Source organism: Dama dama, chromosome 32 (genome assembly GCF_033118175.1).
Source record: "Dama dama isolate Ldn47 chromosome 32, ASM3311817v1, whole genome shotgun sequence".
Classification (NCBI taxonomy): Eukaryota; Metazoa; Chordata; class Mammalia; order Artiodactyla; family Cervidae; genus Dama; species Dama dama.
In genome coordinates this window covers 5,095,495-5,112,464 of record NC_083712.1, presented here as the reverse complement: position 1 = coordinate 5,112,464, position 16,970 = coordinate 5,095,495, and positions in this window count along the sequence as shown.

Sequence of the window (16,970 nt, the reverse complement as noted above, 5' to 3'; positions counted from 1 at the left end):
TTCACTCTGTATAAGGGGCTCCAGTTTCATCCATCTCATTAGGACTGGTTCAAATGAATTCTTTTTAATGGCTGAGTAATAGTCCATGGTGTATATGTACCACAGCTTCCTTATCCATTCATCTGCTGATGGGCATCTAGGTTGCTTCCATGTCCTGGCTATTATAAACAGTGCTGTGATGAACATTGGGGTGCACGTGTCTCTTTCAGATCTGGTTTCCTCAGTGTGCATGCCCAGAAGTGGGATTGCTGGGTCATATGGCAGTTCTATTTCCAGTTTTTTAAGAAATCTCCACACTGTTTTCCATAGCAGCTGTACTAGTTTGCATTCCCACCAACAGTGTAAGAGGGTTCCCTTTTCTCCACACCCTCTTCAGCATTTATTGCTTGTAGACATTTGGATAGCAGCCATCCTGACTGGCGTGTAATGGTACCTCATTGTGGTTTTGATTTGCATTTCTCTAATAATGAGTGATGTTGAGCATCTTTTCATGTGTTTGTTAGCCATCTGTATGTCTTCTTTGGAGAAATGTCTGTTTAGTTCTTTGGCCCATTTTTTGATTGGGTCATTTATTTTTCTGGAATTGAGCTGTAGGAGTTGCTTGTATATTTTTGAGATTAATCCTTTGTCTGTTTCTTCAGTTGCTACTATTTTCTCCCAATCTGAAGGCTGTCTTTTCAACTTACTTATAGTTTGCTTTGTAGTGCAAAAGCTTTTAAGTTTCATTAGGTCCCATTTGTTTATTTTTACTTTTATTTCCAATATTCTGGGAGGTGGGTCATAGAGGATCTTGCTGTGATTTATGTCCGAGAGAGTTTTGCCTATGTTCTCCTCTAGGAGTTTTATAGTTTCTGGTCTTACATTTAGATCTTTAATCCATTTTGAGTTTATTTTTGTGTCTCCAAAAAGCAGGAATAGAAGGAACATACCTCAACATAATAAAAGCTATATATGACAAACCCACAGCGAGCATCACCCTCAATGGTGAAAAATTGAAAGCATTTACCCTGAAATCAGGAACAAGACAAGGGTGCCCACTCTCACCACTACTATTCAACATAGTGTTGGAAGTTCTGGCCACAGCAATCAGATCAGAAAAAGAAGTAAAAGGAATCCAGATAGGAAAAGAAGAAGTGAAACTCTCACTGTTTGCAGATGACATGATCCTCTACATAAAAAACCCTAAAGTCTCTACCAGAAAATTACTAGAGCTAATCAATGAATATAGTAAAGTTGCAGGATATAAAATTAACACACAGAAATCCCTTGCATTCCTATATACTAACAATGAAAAAACAGAAAGAGAAATTAAGGAAACAATACCATTCACCATTGCAACAAAAAGAATAAAATACTTAGAAGTATATCTACCTAAAGAAGCAAAGGACCTATACATAGAAAACTATAAAACACTGATGAAAGAAATCAAAGAGGACACAAACAGATGGAGAAACATACCGTGTTCATGGATTGGAAGAATCAAAATTGTCAAAATGGCTATTCTACCCAAAGCAATCTATAGATTCAATGCAATCCCTATCAAGTTACCAACGGTATTTTTCACAGAAGTAGCCCAAAGAATTTCACAATTTGTATGGAAATACAAAAAACCTCGAATAGCCAAAGTAATCTTGAGAAAGAAGAATGGAACGGGAGGAATCAACCTGCCTGACTTCAGACTCTACTACAAAGCCACAGTCATCAAGACAGTATGGTACTGGCACAAAGACAGAAATATAGATCAATGGAACAGAATAGAAAGCCCAGAGATAAATCCACGGACCTATGGACACCTTATCTTTGACAAAGGAGGCAAGGATATACAATGGAAAAAAGACAACCTCTTTAACAAGTGGTGCTGGGATAACTGGTCAACCACTTGTAAAAGAATGAAACTAGAACATTTTCAGACCTTTTCATGCTCTTCGAAATTTCACACCTTTTCACGCTCTTCATATTTTTCACACCTTTTCACGCTCTCCGTATTTTTGACACCTTTTCATGCTCCTCGTATTTTTCAGACCATTTCATGCTTATCGTATATTTCACACCTTTTCCTGGTCTTTGAATTTTTCACACCATTCTATGCTCCTCGTATTTTTCACACCTTTTCCTGCTGTCGTAATTTTCACACCTTTTCATGCTCCTTGTATTTTTCACACATTTTCATGCTCCTCGTATTCTTCAGACCTTTTCATGCTCTTCGTATTTTTCACACCTTTTCATTCTCCTCGTATTTTTCACAACTTTTCATGCTCCTCGTATTTTTCAGACCTTTTCATTCTCTTCGTATTTTTCAAACCTTGTCCTGCTCCTCGTATTTTTCAGACCCTTTCATGCTCTTCATATTTTTCACACCTTGTCATGCTCCTCGTTTTGTCAGACCTTATCATGCTCCTCGTATATTTCACACCTTGTCATGCTCCTCGTATTTTTCACACCTTGTTATGCTCCTCGTATTTTTCACACCTTGTCATGTTGCTCGTATTTTTCATATCTTGTCATGCTCCTCGTATTTTTCAGGCTTTTTCATGCTCCTAGAATTTTTCAGATCTTTTCATGCTCCTCGTATTTTCACACCTTTTCATGCTCCTCATATTTTTCACACATTTTTCTATTCTTCGAATTTTTCACACCTTTTCATGCTCCTTGTATTTTTCACACCTTTATATGCTCCTCGTATTTTTCACACGTTTTCACGCTCTTCGTATTTTTCACACCTTTTCATGCTCCTCGAATTTTTCACACCGTTTCATGCTCCTCGTATATTTCAGACCTTTTCATCCTCCTCGTATTTTTCAACCTTTTCATGCTCTTCATATTTTTCACACCTTTTCATGTTCCTCGTATTTTTCACACCTTGTCATGCTCGTCGTATTTTTCAGATCTTTTCATGTTCCTCCTACATTTCACACCTTGTCATGCTCCTCGTATTTTTCTCAACTTGTCATGCTCCTCATATTTTTCACACCTTGTCATGATCCTCGTATTTTTCACACCTTTTCTTGCTCCTCGGATTTTTCACACGTTTTAATGCTCCTCGTATTTTTCAGACCTTTTCATGCTCCTAGTATTTGTCAGACGTTTTCATGCTCCTCGAAATTTTCACAGCTTGTCATGCTCCTCATATTTTTCCCACCTTTTCATGCTCTTCATATTTTTCACACCTTTTCATGCTCCTCGTATTTTTCACACCTTGTCATGCTCCTCGTATTTTTCAAAGCTTTTCATGCTCTTCATATTTTTCACACCTTTTCCTGCTCTTCGTATTTTTCACATCTTGTCATGCTCCTCGTATTTTCCAGACATTTTCATGCTCCTCGAATATTTCAGACCTTTTCACGCACTTCATATTTTTCACACCTTTTCATTCTCTTCGTATTTTTGACAACTTTTCATGCTCCTCGTATTTTTCAGACCTTTTCATGCTCCTCGTATTTTCACACCTTACCTGCTCTTCGAATTTTTCACACCTTTTCATGTTCTTCATATTTTTCACACCTTTTCATGCTCCTCGTATTTTCCAGACATTTTCATGCTCCTCGAATATTTCAGAGCTTTTCACGCTCTTCATATTTTTCACACCTTTTCATTCTCTTCGTATTTTTGACAACTTTTCATGCTCCTCGTATTTTTCAGACCTTTTCATGCTCCTCGGATTTTTCAGATCTTTTCACTCTCCTCGTATTTTTGACGATTTTTCATGCTCCTCGTTTATTTCACACCTTGTCATGCTCCTCGTATTTTTCAAACCTTGTCATGCTCCTCGTATTTTTCACACCTTTTCATGCTCCTCTTGTTTTTCAGACATTTTCATGCTCCTCGAATTTTTCACACCCTGTCATGCTACTCGTATGTTTCACACCTTGTCATGCTCCTTGTATTTTTCAAACCTTTTCATGCTCTTCATATTTTTCACACCTTTTCCTGCTACTCGAATTTTTCACACGTTTTCATGCTCCTCGTATTTTTCACACCTGTTCATGCTCCTCGTATTTTTCAGACATTTTCATGCTCCTCGTATTTTTCACACTTTTTTAAGCTCTACGTATTTTTGACACCTTTTCATGCTCCTCTTATTTTTCAGACCTTTTCTTGCTCCTCGTATTTGTCAGACATTCTCATGCTCCTCGTATTTTTCACACCTTTTCACGCTCTTCATATTTTTGACACCTTTTCATGCTCCTCATATTTTTCAGACCTTTTCATGCTCTTCGTATTTTTCACACCTTTTCATGCCCCTCGTGTTTTTCACACCTGTCATGCTCCTCGTAATTTTCAGACCTTTTCATGCTTCTCATATATTTCACACCTTTTCTTGCTCCCCGAATTTTTCACACCTTTTATTGCTCCTCGTATATTTCAGACCTTTTCATGCTTATCGTATTTTTCACACCTTATTATGCTCCTTGTATTTTTCAAACCTTTTCATGCTCCTCGTATTTTTCACACCTTTTCCTGCTCCTCGAATATTCACACTTTTTAAGGCTCCTCGTATTTTTCAGATCTTCACATGCTCCTCAATTTTGTCAGACCTTTCCATGCTCCTCATATTTTTCACACCTTCTCATGCTCCTCTCATTTTTCAGACACTTTCATGCTCCTCATATTTTTCACACCTTGTCATGATACTCGAATTTTTCAGACTTTTTCATGCTCCTCGTAGTGTTCACACCTTGTCATGCTCCACGTGTTTTTCACACCTTGTCATGCTCCTCGTATTTTCACACCTTTTCCTGCTCTTCGAATTTTTCACACTTTTTAATGATCCTCGTATTTTTCAGACCTTTCCTGTTCTTCCTATTTTTCAAACCTTTTCATGCTCCTCGTATTTTTCACACCTTTTTATGCTCCTCGTATTTTTCAGACGTTTTCATGCTCCTCGTATTTTTCAGTCCTTTTCACACTCTTCATATTTTTCACACCTTTTCACACTCTTCGTATTTTTCACACCATTTCATGCTCCTCGTATTTTGCAGACCTTTACAAGCTCCTCGTATTTTTCACACCTTGTCACGCTCTTCTTATTTTTCACAACTTCTCATGTTCTTCGTTATTCTCTAGAGTGCCATTAAGGAAACCAAGACTCCTTTCATGTTTGATGTGGAACACGGAATTGATCTGCATGCAGTGCAGGGGAATCGGGCCTCATATCGCGGCGAGTGGAACTCTCATGGTTTTTCTCGAGTTGTGGCTGGAACCTTGTGTATATTCTCGAGGTACCACTGGGAGGGTCCTTCCAGACACGTGTTTGTTCAGCGACGTAAGGACTTCTGCGTAGATGCGAGGGACAGCTCGGGATTCTCCTCGAGTCTTGGCATGGCAATTGGGATCCATCACCACGTGAGGCGGGAGACCCAGGGACCCTTTCCACGTGCCACAGGGATCCCGTGACTCCTATCAATTTTCAAGAGGAGTCAGGCATCGTCTCCTTTGGAAGCATTGATCTCCACGTACCTCTCGAATTTTAAAAAGATGTGAGCCCTCCGGTCTCGATGAGACGGAGAACTAGGTCTTTCTCTGTGGTCTCCACAAGGGATTCAGACATCCCTTCATCTTGGGAGATGCAGGACGAGCCTGCATTCAATTCACTGCAGGGATATCTGGCCTTACTTCGAGTCAGAGCATCTCGGTGTCCATTACACTTGAGGCCACAAACTCAGGGTCCCTCTCACATACCTGTAGCTGAGAGAAGCCTCCGCTTGAGGTGCTTGTGGAAAGTTGGTATTCCTCTTGAGTCGAAGCCAGGGACGAAGCTCTCATCTCGAGTTGATTTGGGGTCCACGGAGCCCTTTCGTGTTGCTCCAGTGACCTCAGGATCCCTCTAGACTTGAGACAGTGTTCTTGGGTTTTCTCTGAAGTGCCATCAAGGAAATCAAGGCTCCTTTCACGTTTGATGTGGAACACGGAATTGCTCTGCACGCAATGCTGGGGAATCGGGCCTCATCTCGCGGCGAGGGGGAAGTCTCATGGTTTTCCTCGAGTTGCGGCCGGAACCTGGGGTATATTCTCGATTTACGACGGGGAGGGCCCTTCCAGACACGTGTTTGTTCAGCGACGTCAGGACTCCTGCCTAGGTGCGAGGGACACCTCGTGATTCTCCTCGAGTCTTGGCATGGCAATTGGGACGTATCTCCACCTGAGGCGGGAGACCCAGGGTCCCTTTCCACGTGCCACAGGGATCCTGGGACTCCTATCCATTTTCAAGAGGACTCAGGCATCGTCTCCTTTGGAAGCATTGATCTCCGCAGACCTCTCAAGTTTTCAAAGGATGTGACGCCTCCGGTCGCGATGAGGCAGAGAAATAGGTCTTTCTCTGGAGCCTCTACAGGGGATTCAGACATCCCTTCGTCTTGGGAGATGAAAGACGAGCCTGCATTCAATTCACTGCAGGGATATCCTGCCTTACTTCGAGTCAGAGCATCTCGGTGTCCATTCCACTTGAGGCCACAAACTCAGGGTCCCTCTCACATGCCTGTAGCTGAGAGAAGCCTCCTCTTCAGGTGCTTGTGGAAAGTTCGTATTCCTCTTGAGTCGAAACCAGGGACTAAGCTCTCATCTCGAGTTGATTTGGGGTCCACGGAGCCCTTTCGTGATGCTCCAGTGACCTCAGGATCCCTCAAGATTTGAGACACTGATCTTGGGTTTTCTCTGGAGTGCCATCAAGGAAATCAAGGCTCCTTTCACGTTTGATGTGGAGCACGGAATTGCTCTACACACAGTGCAGGGGAATCAGGCCTCATCTCATGGCGAGGGGAAAGTCTCATGGTTTTTCTCGAGTTGCGGCCCGAACCTGGGGTATATTCTCGAGTTACGGCGGGGAGGGCCCTTCCAGACACGTGTTTGTTCAGCGACGTCAGGACTCCTGCCTAGGTGCGAGGGACACCTCGGGATTCTCCTCGAGTCTTGGCATGGCAATTGGGACGCGTCTCCACATGAGGTGGGAGACCCAGGTTCCCTTTCCACGTGCCACAGGGATCCTGGGACTCCTATCCATTTTCAAGAGAAGTCAGGCATCGTCCCCTTTGGAAGCATGGATCTCCACGAACCTCTCGAGTTTTCAAAAAATGTGAGGCCTCCGGGCGCGATGAGGCGGAGAACTAGGTCTTTCTCTGTGGTCTCCACAGGGGATTCAGACATCCCTTCGTCTTGGGAGATGCAACACGAGCCTGCATTGAATTCACTGCAGGGATATCCAGCCTTATTTCGAGTCAGAGCATCTTGGTGTCCATTCCACTTGAGGCCACAAACTCAGGGTCCCTCTCACATACCTGTAGCTGAGAGAAGCCTCCTCTTGAGGTGCTTGTGGAAAGTTGGTATTCCTCTTGAGTCGAAGCCAGGGACTAAGCTCTCATCTCGAGTTGATTTGGGGTCCACGGAGCCCTTTCGTGTTGCTACAGTGACCTCAGTATCCCTCTAGACTTGAGACAGTGATCTTGGGTTTTCTCAGGAGTGCCATCAAGGAAATCAAGGCTACTTTCATGTTTGATGTGGAACACGGAATTGCTCTGCACGCAGTGCAGGGGAATCGGGCCTCATCTCGCGGCGAGGGGGAAGTCTCATGGTTTTTCTCGAGTTGCGGCCGGAAACTGGGGTATATTCTTGAGTTACGACGGGGAGGGCCCTTCCAGACACGTGTTTGTTCAGCGACGTCAGGACGCCTGTCTAGGTGCGAGGGACACCTCGGGATTCTACTCGAGTCTTGGCATGGCAATTGGGACGCGTCTCCACGTGAGGCGGGACACCCAGTGTCCCTTTCCACGTGCCACAGGGATCCTGGGACTCCTATCCATTTTCAAGAGGAATCAGGCATCGTCTCCTTTGGAAGCATTGACCTCCGCAGACCTCTCGAGTTTTCAAAGGATATGAGGCCTCCGGTCGCGATGAGGCGGAGAACTAGGTCTTTCTCTGTGGTCTCCACAGGGGATTCAGACATCCCTTCGTCTTGGGAGATGCAACACGAGCCTGCATTGAATTCACTGCAGGGATATCCGGCCTTACCTCGAGTCAGAGCATCTCGGTGTCCATTCCACTTGAGGCCACAAACTCAGGGTCCCTCTCACATACCTGTAGCTGAGAGAAGCCTCCTCTTGAGGTATTTGTGGAAAGTTGGTATTCCTCTTGAGTCGAAGCCAGGTAATAAGCTCTCATCTCGAGTTGATTTGGGGTCCACGGAGCACTTTCCTGTTGCTCCAGTGACCTCAGGATCCCTCTAGACTTGAGACAGTGATCTTGGGTTTTCTCTGGAGTGCCATCAAGGAAATCAAGGCTCCTTTCACGTTTGATGTGGAACACGGAATTGCTCTGCACGCAGTGCAGGGGAATCGGGCCTCATCTCGTGGCGAGGGGGTATTCTCATGGTTTTTCTTGAGTTGTGGCCGGAACCTGGGGTATATTCTCGAGTTATGACTGGGAGGGACCTTCCAGACCCGTGTATCTTCAGCGACGTCAGGACGCCTGTCTAGGTGCAAGGGACACCTCGGGATTCTCCTCGAGTCTTGGCATGGCAATTGGGAAGCGTCTCCACGTGAGGCGGGAGACCCAGAGTCCCTTTCCACGTGCCACAGGGATCCTGGGACTCCTGTCCATTTTCAAGAGGAGTCAGGCATCGTCTCCTTTGGAAGCATTGATCTCCGCAGTCCTCTCGAGTTTTCAAAGGATATGAGGCCTCCGGTCGCGATGAGGCGGAGAACTAGGTCATTCTCTGTGGTCTCCACAGGGGATTCAGACATCCCTTCGTCTTGGGAGATGCAACACGAGCCTGCATTGAATTCACTGCAGGGATATCGGGCCTTACTTCGAGTCAGAGCATCTCGGTGTCCATTACACTTGAGGCCACAAACTCAGGGTCCCTCTCACATACCTGTAGCTGAGAGAAGCCTCCTCTTGAGGTGCTTGTGGAAAGTTCGTATTCCCCTTGAGTCGAAGCCAGGGACTAAGCTCTCATCTCGAGTTGATTTGGTGTCCACGGAGCCCTTTCGTTTTGCTCCAGTGACCTCAGTATCCCTCTAGACTTGAGAAAGTGATCTTGGGTTTTCTCTGGAGTGCCATCAAGGAAATCAAGGCTCCTTTCACGTTTGATGTGGAACACGGAATTGCTCTGCATGCAGTGCAGGGGAATCTGGCCTCATCTCGTCGCGAGGGGGAAGTCTCATGGTTTTTCTCGAGTTGCAGCCGGAACCTGGGGTATATTCTTGAGTTACGACGGGGAGGGCCCTTCCAGACACGTGTTTGTTCAGCGACGTCAGGACTCCTGCCTAGGTGCGAGGGACACCTCCGGATTCTACTCGAGTCTTGGCATGGCAATTGAGACGCGTCTCCACCTGAGGCGGGAGACCCAGAGTCCCTTTCACGTTCCAAGGGGAACCTGGGACTCCTATCCATTTTCAAGAGGACTCAGGCATCGTCTCCTTTGGAAGCATTGATCTCCGCAGACCTCTGGAGTTTTCAAATGATGTGAGGACTCCGGTGGCGAAGAGGCGGAGAACTAGGTCTTTCTCTGTGGTCTCCTCAGGGGATTCAGACATCCCTTCGTCTTGGGAGATGCAAGACGAGCATGCATTCAATTCACTGCAGGGATATCCGGCCTTACTTCGAGTCAGAGCATCTCGGTGTCCATTACACTTTAGACCACAAAATCAGGGTAACTCTCACAAACTTGTAGCTGAGAGAAGCCTCCTCTTGAGGTGCTTGTGGAAAGTTGGTATTCCTCTTGAGTCGAAGGCAGAGACTAAGCTCTCATCTCGAGTTGATTTGGGGTCCACGGAGCCCTTTCCTGATGCTACAGTGACCTCAGGATCCCTCTAGACTTGAGACAGTGATCTTGGGTTTTCTCTGGAGTGCCATCAAGGAAATCAAGGCTCCTTTCACGTTTGATGTGGAACACGGAATTGCTCTGCACGCAGTGCAGGGGAATCGGGCCTCATCTTGCTGCGAGGGGGAAGTCTCATGGTTTTTCTCGAGTTGCGGCCGGAACCTGGGGTATATTCTCGAGTTACGATGGGGAGGGCCCTTCCAGACACCTGTTTGTTCAGCGACATCAGGACTCCTGCCTAGGTGCGAGCGACACCTCGGGATTCTCCACGAGTGTTGGCATGGAAATTGGGACGCGTCTCCACGTGAGGCGGGAGACCCAGGATCCCTTTCCACGTGCCACATGGAACCTGGGACTCCTATCCATTCTCAAGAGGACTCAGGCATCGTCTCCTTTGGAAGCACTGATCTCCGCAGACCTCTCGAGTTTTCAAAGGATGTGAGGCATCCGGTGGCGATGAGCCGGAGAACTGGGTCTTTCGTTGTGGTCTCCTCAAGGGATTCAGACATCCCTTCGTTTTGGGAGATGCAAGACGAGCCTGCATTCAATTCACTGCAGGGATATCCGGCCTTACTTCGAGTCAGAGCATCTTGGTGTCCATTCCACTTGAGGCCACAAACTCAGGGTCCCTCTCACATACCTGTAGCTGAGAGAAGCCTCCTCTTGAGGTGCTTGTGGAAAGTTGGTATTCCTCTTGAGTCGAAGCCAGGGACTAAGCTCTCATCTCGAGTTGATTTGGGGTCCACGGAGCCCTTTCGTGTTGCTCCAGTGACCTCAGGATCCCTCTAGACTTGAGACAGTGATCTTGGGTTTTCTCTGGAGTGCCGTCAAGGAAATCAAGGCTCCTTTCACGTTGGATGAGGAACACGGAATTGCTCTGCACGCAGTGCAGGGGATTCGGGCCTCATCTCGCGGCGAGGGGGAAGTCTCATTGTTTTTCTCGAGTTGCGGCCGGAACCTGGGGTATATTCTTGAGTTACAACGGGGAGGGCCCTTCCAGACACGTGTTTGTTCAGCGACGTCAGGACGCCTGCCTAGGTGCGAAGGACACTTCGGGATTCTCTTCGAGTCTTGGCATGGCAATTGGGACGCATCTCCACGTGAGGCGGAAGACCCAGGGTCCCTTTCCACATGCCACAGGGATCCTGGGACTCCTATCCATTTTCAAGAGGAGTCAGGCATCGTCTCCTTTGGAAGCATTGATCTCCGCGGACCTCACGAGTTTTCAAAGGATGTGAGGACTCCGGTCGCGATGAGGTGGAGAACTAGGTCTTTCTCTATGGTCTCCACAGGAGATTCAGACATCCCTTCGTCTTAGGAGATGCAAGACGAGCCTGCATTGAATTCACTGCAGGGATATCCGGCCTTACTTCGAATCAGAGCATCTTGGTGTCCATTCCACTTGAGGCCACAAACTCAGGGTCCCTCTCACATACCTATAGCTGAGAGAAGCCTCCTCTTGAGGTGCTTGTGGAAAGTTTGTATTCTTCTTCAGTCGAAGCCACGGACTAAGCTCTATCTCGAGTTGATTTGGGGTCCACGGAGCCCTTTAGTGTTGCTACAGTGACCTCAGTATCCCTCTAGACTTGAGACAGTGATCTTTGGTTTTCTCTGGAGTGCCATCAAGGAAATCAAGGCTCCTTTCACGTTTGATGTGGAACACGGAATTGCTCTGCATGCAGTGCAGGGGCATCGGGCCTCATCTCGCGGCGAGGGGGAAGTCTCATGGTTTTTCTCGAGTTGCGACTGGAACCTGGGGTATATTCTCGAGTTACAACGGGGAGGGCCCTTCCAGACCCGTGTTTGTTCAGCGACGTCAGGAAGCCTGCCTAGGTGCGAGGGACACCTCGGGATTCTCCTCGAGTCTTGGCATGGCAACTGGGACGCGTCTCCACGTGAGTCGGGAGACCCAGGGTCCCTTACCACATGCCATAAGTATCCTGGGACTCCTATCCATTTTCAAGAGGAGTCAGGCATCGCCTCCTTTGGAAGCATTGATCTCCGCGGACCTCTTGAGTTTTCAATAGATGTGAAGCCTCCGGTCGCAATGAGGCGGAGAACTAGGTCTTTCTCTGTGGTCTCCACAGGGCATTCAGACATCCCTTCGTCTTGGGAGATGCAAGACGAGCCTGCATTCAATTCACTGCAGGGATATCCGGCCTTACGTCGAGTCAGAGCATCTCGGTGGCCATTCCACTTGAGGCCACAAACTCAGGGTCCCTCTCACATACCTGTAGCTGAGAGAAGCCTCCTCTTGAGGTGCTTGTGGTAAGTTGGTATTCCTCTGGATTCGAAGCCAGGGACGAAACTCTCATCTCGAGTTACGACGTGATTCACACGTGATTCCTACGTGACGCACACGTGATTCACACTTGATTCCCCGGAGACGCACACATGATTCTCACGTGATTCCCACGTGATGCACACGTGATTCACTCGTGATTCAAACGTGATGAACACATGATTCCCAAATGAGGCACACGTGATTTCCACGTGATGCACACGTGACTGAAACGTGATGCACACGTGATTCTCACGGGATTCACACGTGATTCCAACGTGATTCCCACATGACGTACACGTGATTCCCACGTGATGCACACATGACTGACACGTGATTCCTACGTAATGCACACGTGATCACATGTGACGCTCACGTGATTCACACATGATTCCCACGTGACTCCCACGTGACGCACAGGTGTTTCGCAAATGATTCCCGCATGACGCACACGTGATTCACACGTGATTCCCGTGTGACACGCACGTGATTCAGACGTGATTCCCACGTGTAGCACACGTGTTTCAAACGTCATTTTCACTTGATGCACACGTGACTCACACGTGTTTCACACGTGATTCTCTCGTGATCCACACGTGATTCCCAAGTGATGCACACGTGACTCACAGGTATTTCACACGTGATTCCCACGTGATGCACACGTGATGCACACGTGATGCACACGTGATTCCCACGTGATGCACACGTGATTCACACGTGATTCTCACGTGACTCCCACGTGACGCACACGTGAGTCCCACGAGATGCACACGTGATGCCATGTGACTCCCAAGTGACGCACAGTTATTTCACACGTGATTCCCAAGTCATGCACACGTGACTCACACGTGTTTCACACGTGATTCCCACGTGATGCACACGTGATTCACACGTGATTCTCACGTGACTCCCACGTGACGCACACGTGAGTCCCACGAGATGCACACGTGATGCCATGTGACTCCCAAGTGACGCACAGTTATTTCACACGTGATTCCCAAGTCATGCACACGTGACTCACACGTGTTTCACACCTGATTCCCACCTGTCGCACACGTGATTCACACGTGATTCCCCCATGCGCACACGTGATTCCCACGTGATTATCCGGTGACGCACACGTGATTTACACGTGAGTCCGCCGTGACGCCTTCGTTTTTCACACGTGATTCGCACGTGACGCACACGTGATTCACACGTGATTCCCCCGTGACGCACACGTGATTCACACGCGATTCGCACGTGACGCACACGTGATTCACCCGTGATTCCCTCGTAACGCACACGTGATTCACTTGTGATTCCCCCGTGATGCACACGTGATTCCCCCATGACGCACACGTGATTCCCACGTGATTCCCCCGTGACACACACGTGATTCACACGTGATTCCCCTGTGATGCACACGTGATTCCCACGTGACGCACACCTGATTCCCACATAATGCACTCGTGACTGACACGTGATTTCCAAGTGACGCACACGTGTTTCACACCTGATTCCCACGTGAAGCACACGTGATTCATACGTGATGCACACGTGACTCCCACGTGACGCACACGTGATTCACACGTGATTTCCATGTGATGCACACGTGATTCACACGTGACTTCCACGTATTGCACACGTGACTCACAGGTGAATCCCACGTGAGTCACACGTGACTGACACGATATTCCCACGTGACGCGCACGTGTTTCACACGTGATACCCACGTGACACACACGTGATTCACAAGTTTTTCCCACGTGATCCCTGCAATACGCACACGTGATTCCCACGTGACGCACACGTGATTCACACGTGATACACACGTGATGCGCACGTGATTCCCACGTGATTTCCACTTGACGCACACGTGACTTACACGTGATTCCCAGGTGACGTACACGTGATTCCATACTAATTTCCCCATGAACCACACGTGATTCACAAGTGATTCCCACGTGATGCACACGTGTTTCATACATGATACCAACGTGACACACACTTGATTCACACGTTTTTCCAACAAGATCCCTGCATGACGCACACGTGATTCCCACGTGACGCACACGTGATTCACACGTGATACACATGGGACGCGCACGTGATTCCCACGTGATTTCCACGTGACGCACACGTGATTTACCTGTGATTCCCACGTGACGTACACGTGATTCCATACTGATTCCCACGTGATTCCCCCGTCACGCAAACGTGATTGACACGTGATTCCCACGTGATTCCCACATGATGCACACGTGATTCGCACGCGATTATCCCGTGACGCACACGTGATTCCCCCGTGACACACACGTGATTCACACGTGATTCCCCTGTGACGCACACGTGATTAACTCGTAATTCCCTGGTGATGCACACGTGATTCCTCGTGATTCCCCCGTGACGCACAAATGATTCACACGTGATTCCCCCGTGCTGCACAAGTGATTCCCACGTGATTCCCCCGTGACGCACAAATGATTCACACGTGATTCCCCCGTGCTGCACACGTGATTCCCACGTGATTCACACGTGACGCACACGTGATTCACACATGATTTCCATGTATTGCACACGTGACTCACACGTGAATCCCACGTGAGGCAGACGTGACAAACACGTTATTTCCAAGTGACGCAGACGTGATTCACACGTGATTCCCACGTGATGCGCACGTGTTTCACACGTTATACCCACGTGACAAACACATGATTCACACGTTTTTCCCACGTGATCCCTGCATGACGCACAAGTGATTCCCACGTGATGCACACGTGATACACACATGACACGCACGTTATTTCCATGACGCACACGTGATTCCCATGTAATTCCCACGTGACGCACACGTGATTCACACGTGATTTCCACGTGATGCGCACGTGACACACACGTGATTCCCACGTGATGCACACGTGACTCACACGTGATTCACACATGATTCCCACGTGACGCGCACGTGATTCACACGTGATTTCCACGTGACACACAGGTGATTCCCATGTTATTCCCACGTGATTCCCACATGACGCACACGTGTTTCACACGTGATTTCAACGTGATGCACACCTGACTCACACGTGATTTCCACGTGATGCACACATAATTCACAGGTGATTCCCAACTGACTTCCACGTGACACACAGGTGATTCTCAAGTGATTCCTGCATGACGCACACGTGATTCCCACGTGACGCACACGTGACTGACAAATGATTCCCACGTGATACACAAGTGATTCCCACGGGATGCACACGTCATTTCCACGTTATTCCCACATGAGGCACACGTGATTCCCACGTGATGCACACGTGACTGACACGTGATTCCCACGTGATGCACACGTGATTCCCACGGGATGCACACGTTATTCCCACGTGATGCAAACGTGACTGACACGTGATTCCCACGTGACGCACACGTGATTCGCACGTGACGCACACGTGATTTACACGTGATTACCATGTGATTCAGACCTGATTCACACGTGACACACACGTGTTTCACACGTGATTTCCCCGTCACGCACACGTGAATGACACGTGATTCCAACGTGATGCACACTTGACTCACACGTGTTTCACACGTGATTCCCACGGGATGTACACGTGATTCCCACGGGATTCCCACATGAGGCACACGTGATTCCCACGTGATGCACACGTGACTGACACGTGATTACCACCTGATGCACACGTGATAAACAAGTGACGGACACGTGATTCACACGTGATTCACACGTGACGCACACGTGTTTCACACGTGATTCCCAGGTGACACACACGTGAATCCCACGTGATGCAAACGTGACTGACACGTGATTACCACGTGATGCACACGTGATTCGCAAGTGACGGACACGTGATTCACACGTGACGCACACGTGTTTCACACGTGATTCCCAGGTGACACACAGGTGAATGACTCGTGATTCACACGTGATTCCCACGTGACTCCCACCTGAGGCACACGTGATTCCCACGTGATGCACACGTGATTCCCACGTGACTCCCACGTGAGGCACACGTGATTCCCACGTGATGCACACGTGATTCACACGTGATTCCCACGTGACTCCCATGTGAGGCACATGTGATTCCCACGTGATTCCCACGTGATGCACACGTGTTTCCCACGTGACTCCCACGTGACGCACACGTGATTCACACATGATTTCCACGTGATGCACAAGTAACTCAGCTGTTTCACACGTGATTTCCACGTGATGCACAAGTGACTCACACGTGTTTCACACGTGATTCCCACGTGACGTACACGTGATTCCATACTGATTCCCCCATGACGTACACGTGATTCCCATGTGGTGCACACGTGAGTCACACATGATTCCCACGTGATGCACACGTGTTTCACACATGATTTCCACGTGATGCACACGTGACACACACGTGATTCCCACGTGATGCACAAGTGAATCACACGTGTTTCACACGTGATTCACACGTGATTTCCATGTGACACACACGTGATTCCCATGTTATTCCCACGTGATTCCCACGTGACACACACGTGTTTCACACGTGATTTCAACGTGATGCACAAGTGATTCCCACGGGATGCACACGTGATTCCCACAGGATGCACACGTGATTCCCACGTGATGCACACGTGACTGACACGTGATTCCCACGTGATGCACACGTGATTCCCACAGGATGCACACGTGATTCACACGTGATGCACACGTGACTGACACGTGATTCCCACGTGATGCACATGTGATTCCCACGGGATGGACACGTGATTCCCCCGTGATTCCCACATGAGGCACACGTGATTACCACGTGATGCACACATGACTGACACGTGATTCCCACGCTGATGCACACGTGATTCGCGTGTGATGCACACGTGATTCACACGTGATTC